The sequence below is a fragment of the Syngnathoides biaculeatus genome, chromosome 18 (genome assembly GCF_019802595.1).
Source record: "Syngnathoides biaculeatus isolate LvHL_M chromosome 18, ASM1980259v1, whole genome shotgun sequence".
NCBI classification, from domain to species: Eukaryota; Metazoa; Chordata; class Actinopteri; order Syngnathiformes; family Syngnathidae; genus Syngnathoides; species Syngnathoides biaculeatus.
In genome coordinates this window covers 3,124,197-3,141,296 of record NC_084657.1, presented here as the reverse complement: position 1 = coordinate 3,141,296, position 17,100 = coordinate 3,124,197, and the positions used below count along the sequence as shown (strand labels likewise).

At 41.3% G+C, this 17,100-nt stretch overlaps 1 protein-coding gene across 15 annotated transcripts in view; it reads left to right on the top strand.

The window, feature by feature from the left end:
* Positions 1 to 17,100, top strand: part of auts2a (activator of transcription and developmental regulator AUTS2 a) — a 345,092-nt gene that overhangs the window by 269,348 nt on the left and 58,644 nt on the right. The window lies entirely within an intron of this gene.

The following is a 17,100-nucleotide window of genomic DNA, read 5'->3' as shown; positions in this document are numbered from 1 at the left end:
TTTTACGCCACCGAGAAGAGCCATTCCCTCCCCTTTGCCCCTGGTCCCTGCAACCCCCCACCTTAGCTTGGCCCTCCCACCCCATTGAGGGCTGCTCATGCAGAGGAGAGAGAGGCACCACACGGATTCCCTGCCTTTCAGCTCTGGAGAGGGGGATAATGCTGTTTTTGTACCACATATCCAGAGGAATTATGTGCACTAATTTGATTAGGGGAAGATTTGATTAACTGGAAAATGAGGGCTTTGCTTAGACTTTCACACGCTTAATTTATCCCTAGCAAAGCAGACGCAACATTGTGTCATGAAACTCAGAAGGCATATGAGAAGCCCATTCACCAGCTAGATGGCCCTTTCAGACTCCACAATATCTAGAACTGCCATGGTTCAAATTGGGATAATCAGTTTAAAGCTCTTTGCCTGGCCACGGAATACAAATTGCATTTGGCATTAACAGTGAAAAGGTTCAGAGAATAATGAGATTAATGTACCAGGGAATTGAGGTAGCACAGAAGAAAAATGCTGAACGAGTTGCATTGTTACGAAAGGTGAGGTTTGATGATTCTTTGACAGTGGATGTCAGTCAAAGCTGCATTCAAATGTAGTCTTAAAATAGATTGTTAGAAATCACAGTGCTATTTTGCTGCATAAGCATGGCATTAATCTTTAAATTCTTGCGCAAAGTGCAGACGCCTTTAGTCAATGATGCTTTGAATTCATTTAATGGTTTTAGTTTTCTTCTCTATGATTTCTTTGTACATTGTGGAATTGCCACAGGGACTGAAAGAGCTGAATGCTTTGCTTTTGCTCCTTTTAACATGCAGCCATGAAGGTCATATTACTGTGCGGTGATGATTACGTATTAATGAAAAGAGACTTTTTTTCTGGGAGTGCAAGAGAGAGCCACAGGCAGGCTTGATCTTTTTTTCTGATCTAAAATCCTCCACTGAGTGACCTTCCCATGTCTGGCTAGAACTGCGCCTGGCTGTCTTTATCTTAAGCAAATAGATCTTTTTATTTTACACGGGTACTGCCTTGGATTACCTTTTTAATAAGAGTTTAACTGTTCTCAAGTTCAATGTCCCGGGACAAGTGTTGGGTTCGCCAGCACTAGCCTTCAGCCCATAATCATCAATCACAAACTAAAAGTCTATCTATGTTCCTCCAGGTGTTCATTTTAGCTGGTTGTTTTTGTCATCTGTTACATCGCCATTGGTGAAGCTTTAACATGAGCCAAAAGCAGACATGAGAGAAGGATGGTGACGTATGGAGAAAGAAAAGTGGAAACCCAGACAGATGAGCCATCTCCTGCTGGAAGTCACTCCATCTTCACCATCTGTTCACCCCCGTTTTAATTAAATCAACAGAGATGGTGTTTTTTTCCTTTCGTGCCACCCATGTCAAACGCTTTTTTTTTCTCCGTTCTCCCATGCTGTACTTGAGTGCAGGTGGGATGATGCCAAATGTCCACTCATATCCTACCTTCTTGCCAGCTGCTAGCGAGAGTGAGCCAAGGTGGTGAGAGGTGGTGGCCAGTTATTATGAGCTGTTAATGAGGAACATTCAAGAAAGGCCCTGGCCTCGGCTTATTGCCAACAGTCACTGTAGTCTTTAGTGCTTGCATCCACAAATACACTGGGTATATGATTTACAAACATTATACGTTCATATGAACTAATACCAACTTAGTTTTGCCTCAATATCCCTAGACCTATATTCTTTCGTTCCTGACAATGTGCAGTAAATGACTGGAACATAAATCAGTCTACAGTGATGAGCCTCTGGTAGCTTCATACAGGGTTCACATGCTCTTGTCTTGGTGGCCTGTACCAACCTGGCACCACAATGGCCTTTGCACTGAAATAATTTGTCTCGGCCAATTGTCTGGCTCATCATTCCTGCTTCCTCCGTGTTGTGCCAGCAATGGGACAACTGCTGATGGAGATCACGGTGTAGAGGCAAAAGGTGGAGGACCAAAATGCAGGGAATCAAGGTGGCAAGGCAGGAGTGCAGGTGTCTCAAAATGGTATTTAATCAACAAGAATACTAATAAAACAAAAGGAAAAGAAGGTATGCAGTAGAATCAAAACACTAAACAAGCAAAGTCCAGAAAAGCAAGGTTCAAAGTAACAGATATGCGCGGAATAATTTACCACAAAATAAAACAGAAATGTACATTAACGTGGCTAATAGCGACATCAAAGAACAGGCACAGAGTGAAAGAAACTACGGAACGAAATACAAGCTCACTTGATGAAACAATGACACACATTTGGGCAAGACACAAATGGCTCGATGGAGCTAACTGCTAGACACAAGGCTTTAGTGGTAAGAAGAACATGTGGATATAAACCCAACAAGCAAGAAGACCTCAACATGGGACATGAAAACGTGAAACAAAACTGAAACTGCTGCGTGACGTAAATTGCTGGCTCAACTAATACTGTGAGTACATTCTCTTTCAGAGATTGGTAGTAATGCCCAAAACCTGGATTTGCTCTGGGAGTTCACTTTTGTGTGACACCTTTAGAATGTTGTTTGTTTCTACTTCTTTATATAACCAAAGTTAATGGATTGTTTTTGCTGTTGTTTTTAATTAGCTGGCACATTACACAATTTGTTGGTTGCTAGTGTATTAAAATGTTCTGAGTGGTACCTAATATACATAATGATGTAAACATCCTGTCTGAAAATTAAGACCATACCATTTTTATTTAGTTTTGAATTTTCATTTTTTTATTACTTTATTGATAGTCAAGCAGTTGAAGTCCAATGAATAGCTTGAAATTGTACAGATAAAGGTACTGTTGCTTCTGAATGGATAGATGTTGAAAAAATAAATAAACTGGTAATGTTACCCAAAACTGAAACAGGTACATTTTAGAATTATCCATAAAGGCACGGACCCCAGACTTTAACCCCATCAAATTGGTTTGGGATGAATGGGACAAAAGAGTACAAGCGATGCAACCGGACATTTACTCTAATTTCTACGGACACAAAAGACGTGTTTCTCTCTCCAACATTGTTCTCAAATTTTTTCTGCCCGATTGAACACTTCACCTTTGGAGAGATAATCCATCCACCTCAAATGTGTAGCATAGCAAGATGTTGATGAGACAGTATGGTTATTGCACAGATGTGCCTTATGATGGCCACAATAAAAGGCCACTCTAAATTGCCACAGTTGCCGTAAATTTCGACAGAGAGTGAAATTGGTATGCTGACTGCAGGAATGTTTACCAGATCTGTTGCTCATAAATTGAACGTTCATTTAGCTACCATAAACCATCTGCAGAGAGGTTTCAGAGAATTTGGCAACACATCCCACCGGCCTCACAACTGGAGACCACATTAGCCCAGGACCTCCACATGGAGTATCTTCACCTGCAAGATCGTCTGAGACCAGAGCTGCTCCAATGTCAGTTCACCCCATGAAGAATGGGAGCACAAACAAGAACATCCATTTTCTGTACCGCTTATTCTGCAAAAACGGGGGTCGCATTTATCTTTCAATTGTGTGTGTATCCAAAGAAGCGTTCTTGCACGAGTACACCTAGCACGTTTCCCAAAGTGTTTGATAAATTAAGAAAAAAAAAATCTAAGAACACCAAAGAATTGGATTTTCAGATTTGCATACACGTTTCAGACAGTGTTGATCAATCAGTAATGGTATCTGTAGGATAATTCTGGGAGGAAAACCTCTTTCTCATCCCCATTATTATTTGATGGCATTGTTTTGTTGTAAGCGGCATGGTGGAGCAACTGGAAAGTGTTGGCCTCACAGTTCTCGGTCCCAGGTTCAATCCTGGACCCGCCTGTGTGGAATTTGGATGTTCGCCCCGTGCCTGCATGGGCTTTCTCCGGGCACTCCGGTTTCCTTTCTCCCACATCCCAAAAACATGCAACATTAATTGGACACTTTAAATTGCCCCTAGGTGTGATTGTGAATGCAGCTGCTTGTCTCAATGTGCCCTGCGATTGGCTGGCAATAAGTTCAGGATGTACCCCGCCTCCTGCACGTTAACAGCTGGGACAGTCTCCAGCACTCCCCGTGACCCTCGTGAGGATAAGCAGCTAAAAAAATGGATGGATGGATGGATGGATGGATGGATGGATGGATGTTTTGTTGTAGACAGATGTGTGTGGACCAAATAGTACCATGGCAATTTTACAAGAAAATCTATATTCAAATGGACTAAAGCAGATGTATGGTGGGGGCTTTTAGCCTGGAGGTTAGTGCACACGACTCAATCAGTGAGACAGTGGAAGCCCAGGTTCCAAGACAATGTGTGGCTCCACAGCACAGGATTGCGACTGTTACATGTGCACTGATGTTCAGCAGTGATGCAATGTTGTGCAACAGAGTAGTCTTCACATCACTGCCTCTTTGAATGAGCTGCTCAGTGGCTGTCCAACTGATACACATCGATACTGCACTCTCCATGGATGGCTAATTGGCCCAACAACCTTTCTGTCTCTATTCAGTGTTCACTGAGCAGCTTGATTCAACAGTGTGTAACGTTCCTCACCTGATATGGATACAAAGAAAGTTTAAAATGGTTTACGGTACACTATTACAGGCAGGGAGATTTGACAGCCTCTACTGTGAAGACATGAATAATCACTTGCACCAGATTTTCGAACACTTGTTTCGCAAATAATGAGAATGTGTGGCAGCAGTAATTGCTGTTTATATGCATTAAAACCATGATTTTGCAGCTCAGATAAGAAAAGGACCAAGGTTTCAGGAGTAGCCAAAGTTTAGAACAATCACACAACCTGTTTCAAGCTGCAGCAACACTGTGAGAAACAGTTATATAATTGTTACTGGCAAACGTTGCCGCGTTTTGTAGAGGGTAGCCAAGCATTTTGGTGTTCCACGACCTAAAAAAACAGTAGTCAGTCATTTGACTTGCTCAATTAGCTTATGGGTAGAGTTTGTGTCATATATTGTTTCTGAATAGCTCAAGTCAGCCTTTCATGCAACGTCCCTCCCGCCTTGCCCAGACAGACGTCTTGGAAACCTGGGGGCAGGGAGTATGCCAGTCTTGAGTGCTGCACAGAGCTCTCGCATTTGTTAAACAAAGTGGACTTAAGGGATCAAATGTGTGTTCTACCAATACTCATACCTCCCGACTTCTTCTACACAAAACCCACTGGTGCCATTCAAACTGCTCTGAACTTTGGCTTCAGAACATTTTTGTTTGCCGTCACTTCGTCATAAACTTGTGAGTACTGCAACATTTTTGTTGTCATTCAATTTGAAGGATTTTTTCTTTCATTCTATCATGCAAGGAGGCATTATCATTAATAACTAGAGGGAATGTGAGGGCAATTCTTCACAAATGATTTGATATCACTTTTCAGAATGATGAGGAGCTGGAGCCTATCCCAGATGACTTTGAGCAAAAGACAGACTACACCCTGGATTGCAACATCAAAAAGAGAAAGCCTTTTTCAACATTCTATATATAGGTCGGAAATTTGTAAAAAAAAAAAACACAATAATAACAGCCATGTTTGTTTGTAAAGTTTCTAGCGTGTGTACAGTATACTGCAAAAGACACTGGTTATCTTCTGGTAATCTGTACCCTAAACTGTGCAAAGCATTATACAGATATTATTCATTTAAAGAGTGTAGTGGTGATTGTTTGAGACTCCACATAACTCCTCTTGGTATTCATCATCAGTAATTTTCACGATATCCTTTTTGCTGTGTATGTACTTTGCATTTTTTTCTTCTATTTTTTTCAGTGTCCTATTCAAATTGAGTAATTGAGAACAACAGCAGTGTAAAGTCCAAACCAGCCATAAAGCGCCCTTATGTCCAAAGGAGCTCAGATGTAAAGCCCCCGTGCTGCGTCTGAGCAGCTTCAGTGCCTTTCAAACATTGGCGCTCATTGATTTGAGTCTTTAGTCGATTGTTCTAGTCTAGTCATCGGGAAAAGCCCTGCTTGGGCTGTCAGCGCTGTGTGCAGCTGGGAATGCATGCATGTGTGTGTGCTATTCCCTCTACAAATGAGTTCCAGCTAGATTTAGTGGAGGGTTTTACTTCGAGGCACGGCTGAGCCCAAGCCACAGCCAGAACAGGTTGAATTTCAAAGGAGCTTATCAGGGGAATTAGGCAAGCCTTTGGAGTTTGAGCATTGCCTAATTCCTGGTGACCTTTCCCTGGCTCGGGTTTGACTTTTTGTGGTGATCAGCAAGTGCTCTAACAAGCTTTTCCGTCTGTGTGGCTGGGGATTACTGCGGAGCAGCCTTGCCACCCCCCACCACCACACCACCACAGCCCACCACACCCCCCGCCAATCCCCTGCACTCACGAGAAGCCATCTGTGGTGGAGAGAGAGTGCATGACAGTCAGACACAGTGTGCAAGAGTGAACAGAAGTAGGCAATAGCCTGAAGGGCCATTGTCATGCTTGTCTGTGTGTTGGCGACGATTGTGCGTTTGTCACATTCACCTTTTGTGATAAACTGGTATGTTTTGTTCTGCTGTTTTAAACTGCCAGGCACTGGCAACCCTTTCAGCCCATTATTCAAGTGTTCATGGGCATTTAACCTGTTTTTATTTTTTTCAAAGGCAAGTTTTTCCCCCCGGATATTGCTGTGATATTCATTTCATTTTCTCTCGGGCTCACAAGCCAGGATTATTGTTTGTGGAAAATTTACAGCGGTGGCGGAGGTAAGGTTTACTTTATTCATGCTCTACACCAACATGATCCATAGTATATTTTATGCAACTCTAAACCTTGAAGGACATGAGCATAGCGTCGTGTTTGCCTTCTGGTTTTCATGCATAATGTAAATTAGATGTTATGTCATCTGATTACACCCATTGTTCATCCACAGATGATCTCTGTTCAGAGACTCCTGCTGTCTTAGCAATTGCATTGATTGCATTTAATCAGAGCACTTCTGAATTAATTATAGCAACAGGAAATGTCACATCAGGTGTAATTAAGCAGTCAATAGCTTGTTTACTGAACGTTAAAGATTTTGAATTACTCATGGTGTTATGATGGGAAATACCGCAGTAGATCAGGATCTCTGCGACTGTTGTTTTCCGGTGTAATGAGGGTTACTTTCAGGTCCACTATAGTATATTGACTGTGTTACAATCTTTACTATATAGTCATTGCATCCATTCAGTATTTATACTTTGTGTCAATATGCATTATTATTTAGAGAATGAGCTACACAATGTACAATAGCATAAATACAGTGTATGTCCATCGTTATACTGTAAATTTATTACACTTACCATCAAAAATACCATACACATTTTAAACGAGGAAATGCTGTTTATCACATGAACCTTTTTGACATTGGTAGTCTCCAAAGGTTTACTTTATAGGCCAGCTGTGCATACTAGACTAATATCCGTATACCAAACAACGATTTGTTTAATACGCTTCTATATAGTTATAGTTCATACTCCCCTGGTATTGAAGAACATTTTACCACGCTGCAGATGAGTGGTAAGCACATGCACCTCACAATTCATAGACTGTAGGTTAGAATCTGTTTCTAAGGCTTGCTTGTCTGGGTTATGCATGTTATGTCCGTGCTTGTGTGGATTTTTTCAACGTACCCAGGTTTCTTCCCACATTACAAAAACATGCATGGTAAGTTAATTGAAGACTAAATTCTCCTCAAAGTAGTAGTGATTGTGAGTGTGAATGGTTTGGCTTGCAACCAGTCCAGCATCTGCCCCGCCTCTTGCCCAAAGTCACCTGCTGTAGACTCCAACTCACCCGTTAACCTAGTGAGGATAAGCGGTAGAGGAACTGGATGGATGCATTGATTTTTTTTTTTTCCTCTGTTCTCTTGTTTGCCTTTAGATGATGGACATTTGTCAAAACATTCAAATAAAATACACAGACACAAAACCACTATTAATAAATGTGTTTGAAAAAAAATCCAACTCTAAGACAAACCAGTAGCAAGCATATTTTAATGACCTTTTCCAGAAGTAGACCTACAGTTTTGTCACCATTTTTTTTCAAGACGAGAACTAATAGCTATTAAAGCAATTTGGAAGTCATGAGTCTGTTTTATACCGATATATTCAGTGCCAAAATTAATTCAGTACTACTAATACTAAGTCTACAGTTGTACGAGTACTCCGTACGCTACCAGTCTTTTATTTACATAGTTATACATCTTGATTTCAGAATCCTGCCAAATATTTTTTTTTTTTTGGGCGGGGGTTCGTATATGGGCACAATATGACACAGAACCTTCCAATTTTCAGAATACCAAAGTACCCTTTAATTAAATTATCACCAAACACATTATCTTGTCCGCTGAAACTCACTTCTCTATTTCTATTTCTGCCGTTTCTCTCACCCCCACCGACTAAGGACCATAAACCAAAGTTTGTGCTTTATTGTAAGTGCAGTTCTTGCAAAACCTGGGACATAATAGCATTATAGCACTTAACCAAGCTGCATTATCAGCTCAAATAGGGAAGCATCCCAGTTACCCAAGAAAAGCATGATGGTATACTCACTTTTACGCCAATCTTACACAAGCTCTATGTAAAAAAGGCTTTGACAATTGACCCCTCCGTGGATATTGCGCAATCCGCGTCACTGACCAATGAGAGGCCAGAGATCTGCATAGACCAAAGCCCGTTTTTGCTCCCGCCATTTTCTCTGACAACATTGAATGGTCCAGTATAGGTTTAGTGAGCGTTTTATCGCGTATTTGGGTTATTTAACAAAAATATGGTTAAGAGGTGTAGTCACGGACTTTGTAATAGTGACGACAGGTATCCTGAAAGGCTAGTTGGTGGAGTTCGATTCGTACCATTTCCAAAACCGAAGACCCAGTACGAAAAATGCCTTCGATGGATCAAACTTTGTGGAAGACCGCATCATCAACTAAATCCATCTAATATCAACCGGAACACATATGTTTGCACGAAGGTATGCCCTATATTTGATTTTCAATAGATGTCTCGTATAAATGAATTCGAAGTTCTTCGCTAGCATAACACTGCTGCGTGTGAACGATTGACACACTTATTCTTTGTTGAGCGATATTTAGCGATGATCGGACTGCACAAACGTGTCGATTTCTTGCTGGCTCGCGGCCAGAAGCTTAACCAGACTGTGTTTGCACGAAGATATGCCCTAAATTTGATTTTTAATACACGTCTCGTATAAATGAAATGAGACGTTCTGCGCTAGCATAACATTGGTACGTGTGAATGATTGAATGAAATCAGAAGCATGGCGTCTCTCTCAGTTCAGAATGTATTGTATTGTATTTGCCATTTTTACTGTTTGTCTTACGTGAGCGCACGTGGCGTGACGTCACTTCAGGAGGCGTGGTTAAGTGCCCTGTACGGAGGGGTCAATCGGCTTCTCGGTGGGTACACCAATGTTCTGCATCCTCCTACTGCGTAGTCATGCAACGTTGCAATGGCAATGTTTTTTTAGGTGGCGTTGTTGATGTTGTTTCCATGTCATGGGTGGGCTGAGAAGAGCTGCTGGATCATCATCATGTAGAAGTCATTTGGGTTGCCTCTCTCCCTCTTCTCTGCCGCATTATCATAAAAAGTAATTTAGGACTGATTGATGCAAATGGCCCTCTGTTCTTTTCTATCATTAACGGGCCCTTTACTGTGGCCACGGGCGGTGATTAAAGCTGTCGTTTTCAATTTCTCATTAAAGGAGAGCGGTGGGCCATGGGAGGAATTCATAGAGGGCGAGAGAGGGAGAATATAAAGATGAGGAAGAATGGGCCATTTTCACTTAAAACCGGTTCTGTTAAGAAGAGTTACCATTCTCAAAAAAAATACATTTTCCTAATTATTGTATTCCCCGAAGTCTTTCTATGTCTCAGTAAAAAAAACTGTGGTCAGAATCCATTTAAATAGTATATTTTATGATTCCCCAAATGCTTTTTTAGGCTACAAATTGGGTTGCCTATGAAAAAATGAGCAATAACAAGCGACAGGGTTCAAATTGAAGTCACTTTTGTAACAAGAGTTTTCATATTCTGTGTGGACTACGAAGTTATGACGCACAGCATAAGTAAAAAAAAAAAAAAAAAGTCAATACAGCTTTTTTTCATATATTTTTGCTGCGGGCTCTACTGCAAATCACAAACAAAGCTCTCAAAAAAAGTGTAACTGTAGACAGAACAACTACAGCAAATCGAGAAACTGGAGAGTGCATGCAATCACACCCTGTGACTCCGGGGCAAGACATTACTGGTGAGGCTCACACATACACTTGAATATGAAAGTGTGCATTTGGATACTATTTGCTGTCAGGAACCTTATCTACTTTAATGGGTCTTTCTTGGCTGTGAGGCAGTGAAATGGGAACCACCAGCTGTGTTCTGCTCTGCGGGTGCCAACAATAGCACTGAGTCCTGGGGCCCTACGCTAATGGCCCGGGGAGTCCTTAGAGTGATTGTGCCCAGCAGGCCTTTCACGCACCCTCTGAAAACACACAAACAACACTAAGCCACCACCACAAAAATCACCATCACATAAACCCTCAGCTCCCACTACCCTGTACATCTCATTACCCCTTAATCCTTTGTCCAATTCAAAACGTGCTAGCACGTAGCATATGGATTTTCAAGGATTGGAGAAGACAAACAACAGACGCAAAGTCAACCAGGGATGTACAGTAAGCCCCTGCTATATTGCAGTTTATTTATTGGGAATCAGTGCATAGGGATTTTTTTTTCATAGATCATTTTATTGTAATTACTCACCTGGACCTCTCGTAGACAGCTTTTCTAACAAGATCATTTTTAATGTAGCAGTAAGGACTCTCACAAAGACAATTCATCCATTCATTATCTAAGCCACTTATCCTCACAAGGGCCATGGGAGTGCTGGAGCCTATCCCAGCCAACTTCAAACGGGTTTCCAGCCAATCACAGGGCACATTGAAACAACCATGCACACAGTCACAATTTACGACAATTTAGAATCGCTGATTAATGGATGTTTTTGTGATGTGGGAGAACATACAAACTCCACATGGGCAGGGCCAGGATTTGAACCCCAGTCCTCAGAACTGTGAGGTAGATGCTCTAACTAGTCTGCCAACGTGCACCTTCATAATTACAAATGATCTTTTTTTTTTTTCTCAGGAGACTTATTGCATAATCTCAATTTCAAAATTTTGAAAATTCGCAACTTCCTAGAGGATAGGAAGATCATGCATGGAAAGCCGCTGATTAAAATACAAGCCACAGTCAGAGTTTGACTAAATAAGCCCCCTCCACCCACAAAGGGGAGTCAAGACAGCGAGTGCCTCCAGCATGGTACACAAACAGGGGGATGCCACAAACGCCCCAGTTTCCAGTCCAACGGAAGCACCACGACCAGTCCCAGAGGGACAGATACGGGCACCGGACCACTGCCTTCCATGCCCAATTCCCACAGCCTCACACCCCATCCAACATGCACCAGCGCTGTTTTTACCCCACCACAGGGAGTCCAAACACCAACAGGACCCAACGCTGGAACCAGCCACCACCCAAAAACGGTCACAGCCTGCTAAAAGCGACCCCATGTGAAGTGCCTGTAGTGAGCAAGGATGAGTGAGGGCACTAACCAATGGGCGAAAGAGGATAGCATGCCCAAAGAGGGGGGTGAGGGCAGACCCCCATCCCTGCGTGGCAAAACGACCCAAGTGCGTGGTGGGAGGTTGGTGCAGGAACCAAACCACCTACCGTATTACTATAGATACCAGGTCCCCAACTGGCAACTATACCTCTTAAAAGTGTCACATACAGGCGTTTAATTGAATGCGTGAAACTTATAAATGTAGACAGTAGAATTATAAAGAGTCACTACTTTGCTGATTTTTTTTTTTTTTTTTTTTTTTTTTTTTTTTTTGAGGGAGGAGGGTTTGGGGGGCAATTCTGGAACATAATCCCTGCGATTAAGGAGGGTTTACTGTACACATGAACTTGAATAGTGACAAAATTTCTTCTGAGCCCACTCTATCAACAAAATTCTTTAAAAAGCCATAATGTGTAATTCACCAGGTTACATTTAGAAACAATACATTCTAATCTGGCTTCTGTTTCCATCATGTTTATCAGTGATATGTATGGCTACCCATTTGAAAATAAAAATGAAAGTGGGACTTAAACGGGAACATTACCGAAAGTTGAGTCCAAGCTCCAGACTGACATCTGAGAGTAATCATTCTGCTCTCCCACTTGAATCCCCTCATATGCATCCAACAGTCTCCTGAGCCAGTCCAAACTTTTTCAAAAAATTGCTGCTTGCAAAAAAAAAATCAAAGTATACCACTTTGATATTCTTTACCTTTATTAAAAAAAAATAACTAAAATAATGTGGGCAAAGAGAAGTTTGTTAGTTACTGTATTGTTTTAGGAAGGGTATCCATGGGTGCTTTTACATATCTCATTTGTTTTCTAATCCCATTTTATTCTGGTGGGAGCATTGGTCTCACAGTTCTGAGGACTGCAGCTCAAATGTATGTAGTTTGCATGTTCTCTTTTCTCCAGGAACTCCAGTTTCCTCCCACATCCCCAAAACATGCATTAATTGGAGATTCTAAATTGCCATTAGGAGTGATTGTGAGTGGGACAGTTGTCTGTCTACATGTGCACTGTGATTGGCTGGCAACCAGTTCAGCATGTATAATGCCTCGTGCCCGACGACAGCTGGGTTAGGGTCCAGCAGTCCCGTGACTCTTGTGAGGATAGGAAAATGGATGGCTGGATAGTCTCATTTTTGCGGTGGCCAATGTGGTCCGCGATCACACATGAATAGCCTCCGCTCATCTTCACATTCAGAACCAAAACAAGAGCACACTACTGTATGTCTTCAAAAGAAAGTGTACCGTAGGGGTTGCACCTGACCCTCAAAAACCCCATTTGCCATTTGTTTTGACATTAACAAATGATTCCTGGACCAAAATTGATTTGTTACTCCCTGTAGTCTGTATTCTGAAATAATTGTCTAACAAAGGAAAAATCCCATTTGATTATTTGGAAAAACATCGATTGAATCGGTATGCTGGCGTGTTTTGCTTCCCGCTTCTCCCTCCGGAAATGTTTTTCTTTTTAATTTAAAATGGCTTACTTGAATCAGAATCCCTTGCTGTAGCGTGGCCAAAGGTAGAAGCCCAGGTCTTTTTCACGTTAGTGCTAGAAATCCTTGCTGCCTTAGCCCAACCTGCTGGCTTTCTAGCCTGTTGGTTACTTAGGCACTGCCTCTGACTGGCTGGTCTGGAGATGGGTATTGAAAGAGTGGCTTGCTCGAGAGCCGGAGGTAACGTGACAAAGAAGAAAAGCTTCAACCTCGGGCAGACAGAACAACAATGCCACTCATCTGTCCTGGATGCAAGAGAGACGCCTCCTCTCCTGACCAGCCACACCAGACATGTCTTCAACTCCAGCGTGCAAGACCATAGTCTACCAAGACTGAAGATGCTGAAGAGAAAGATAGAGAAATAATTTTAAAATAATGTTGCTAATTTTGTGATGGAATATACAAAATATACTTCACATACTGAGACTCACCAAAGTGACTCGCTCACTGCCACTGTTGGTAAGATTCTTCACAATACATCAGGGAACTCCACTTTCCTTAATTGAAATGATTATCCTCAATCCACCACAAAATGCAGTTTAGCAGTTGTGTTTCTTGTCTCATTGCTTGTATAATAACATATGAATATTTAAAAATAGGGATCTATGTTTGTGAACAAGCTAACTTTGATTGTTTTTCTTGTATGTTATTCTTGTGACTTTAGTGAAGTACTGTCTTATGAAATCACGCTCACTTAACTGACTATTGTGGCATTCATTGAACCAGCAGGCTCCTTTTTTTCTAACCAGGAGATTGTGTATCAGTGAGTTGTTATTGTTCAGGAGATCTTCCAGATTGTTTGGATCACTTGTGTGTAGACAGTTTAAGTTAAGTCATGAGCAACTCAGTTTTGAGATATCAAAGACAAATCAATAGCTTACCTGAGGTTATCAAGTGTAATTATAATCAATATTTAAAATAGATTTTTTTGGCTGCTTTCTCACTGACACCTTGATCTATATTACAAAACAGAGATAGTATATAAGTCTAAAATTGTATGTGCATTTTAGTTTATGTACTAAACATACATTTCGCCAAGTTCATCCATGACATAGCTCCATATCAGATGAAGTTTATTCTCATCCCTTTGTTTGACCATCAATACTGTGTATTTTATATATTGATTGAAGCAATTACAATAGATCTTTGGGTGTAGATACAGCACACGGAAAGGGAAAATGCCCTGCGATTGGCTGGCAACCAGTTCACAGTGTACCCTGCTTCCTGCCCGATCACAGCTGGGATTGGCTCCAGCAATCCCGCAACCCTCATGAGGATAAGCGACTCATGGGTAATTTAAGTGATAGACAATCAAACCTTCCTCATTTTCTGCATTACAGCTCTTTCCTCAGTGGACATTCATAAAAGACGAAATGGAATGACAACTGAGCGAATAACCTCAACCCTAGTGTTGTACATGTCGTCACATTGCTGACCCACTCATATCAGAAGTGGTCTCTGACTCACAACGTGCCCAGTATTATTAGCGCTCACTGGATTACGCCTTCAAGGCCAACGTCTCTTGGGATGCCCAACCTGCAGAGTGGGGTTCCAACAGACACCATCCCAAAGGACCACTTGGGAATAAATTATCATGGCTGCAACCCCTGTGGCATAATGTGATTGAACATGAGGGAGGCAGACCCAGCCCTCATTCTTCCCAAAGGACAAGAATACTCAGTGCTCAGTCTTTGCTGAGCTCTAAAATACAGTCTTGAACCTCCAAGGCATGCCCAGTATTCTGTCCTTTGTGTTCATGCAGCTCATCATCTACCCAATAATCCTTGATCATCAAGTTTGCAGCTAAACCTTGACAAAATAGCATATTGATTGCATATCTCTAAGGTGGTAAAGGTAAGGTAAAGGCTAGTTTATTGTATTGGTTCCAGGACCATTTTTTTTCATATTTTTCCTTCCAGTTGGATGTGATCCAACCAAAATAGAGAGGGATTCAGAATGTGAGTGGCTTAGTGTAAGACATTAAGTCCCCAGCTAAAATACATGGGCCTCAGGTGGTGGTGCTTCTTAACCTCAGTCTGCTCAGGCTGATAAGAATGTTTCTTTGTTGTTGGCTAGAGAGTAATGCAGACTAGCTAAATGCTATTAAAGCAAACTCTGCTTTTACTGTTGTTAATCATGTGCTTTAATCACCCCATAGCCTATTGAGACCAGTGAAACGTTGTGCTTATGCGTATATTATAACACATTGAAGTCAAAAGGTTCTGAAGAAAACCTCCACCGGACTGTCGGGGAAAACATTGAAAAGTTGAATAAAACTATTGTTCCAACTATCTCCTTCTATGATGTCATGTGCCACATCAAAAACGACCAGAGTCCACTTTCATGGGTTTAACAAGATCAATCTCTCGTATTTGTGCATTTTTGTTTGATTTTCCATTGTTTATTCCTGATAAGACATTATTGATCATGTCATGGAAGAGCTCAGAGTATATTACAAGACCTCAGTTAAGATCATGTCAAGTTTATTAACTAGGCCGGTGCAATTTCTATGGCTTTTGTGTAACATTTATTCAAAAAGAGAGAAAAAACAAAAAAAATGATCCATCAGCCAATTCGCTTGTTATTCATTTATCAAAATTAAGGTATTTATTTAATTTGTGTCAATATCAATTGCCTTACTCCAAGTGTCAAAATGTTACATGGAAATTGCTTGTAAAGTTAATGGAGGTTTTACAGTGTACTCTTTGACTCTGGAATGAATTATTTCCCATTATTTTTGGAAAAATGTTTCGGAATTCAAACATCAGACGTTGACAAGCATCCTGGAATTTATTTCGTTCAACCTTCGACTTTCTACTCTAAATGCTAACAAACACACATCACACTGTCCTCTTGAGATGAAACTGTCTGTGACATCCATCCAGTCTCATTGAACTGTTTTCACGGGAATTTGTCATTGGTTGCTTCTAGCTGTTTTATGTGCGTCAAGCGCCCAGCTGTCAATGATTACTACTTTGGACCGTGCTCAGACCACTGCCGAAAGCCTCTTTTTGATTAGTAATTATCCTGAAAAAGGGCAAGGGCAAACACAGACTCCTCGGAGAACATAGATTCAAACTTTTTTTTTTTTTTTTTTTTTACTGACTCCAGCAGACAAAGGTTGCTCTGGTTCACTGAAGACCACAGAACACCACTTGGCTTTGATTCGCTCATGCCGTCCAGATGTTGGGATCTGGCTCAGCAAAGCCCCATATGGTTCCATTTACTCTCTGGGGGATGAAAATAAATGGTTTGTTTTTCTATTGTGGTCTTGCTCATTACGCACTTATAAAACTGGCTTTTGAAGATTAAAAACTTGTGCCTGCTTTAAGCCATATTTAAGATGGCATGTTAGCATGGAATGTGTGGTTTTTCCTTTCAAGCTCACTATATTTTCTAGAGTTTAGCTTGACACTAAGAAGAACACAGATTAATACTAGTGTCCTCCATCATCTATTCATTCTAGTTGTTTTTTTTTTTTAGCTGTGTCTGGCTTCTCTTTTGTGTACCTAACCTTTGTACATGCTTGGGCTCGTAGCTTATGAGTCTTGCCACCGAGAAAGGGATATTGGTTTTGAAGCCACAGTCGGTCAACAAGCTTGAGTGTGTTAGGAGCTCCAAAAATGCCAAATGTGGATATCTTTAAAATATTCAGTTTCCTCCTTCATTTCATTTTAAAAATTGATACCACAAGTTTAGATTTGAAATGCAGCAAGTAAGTCGAAGTATAGCCCTTAGCATTCTTGTTTGATCCTGCTGACCCCACTCAGTTGATGTCCTGGTATTTTATCTGAAGGACTTGCCTCGTTCTTTTCCAAAACATCAAGCTTAAGATTTGTGTTTAACTGAAAACAACTGTGTTTTGCTAGCTGGCGTTCTGACTAAATGACCCATGCACCCACGGTTCCTGTGAGCACTTAGGGAAGTGTTAGTTCTGCTGTGTAGCAGGTGTTCTCATCCATCCCCGCTTTGACCTTTCAAGAGTTAGTCGTCTGT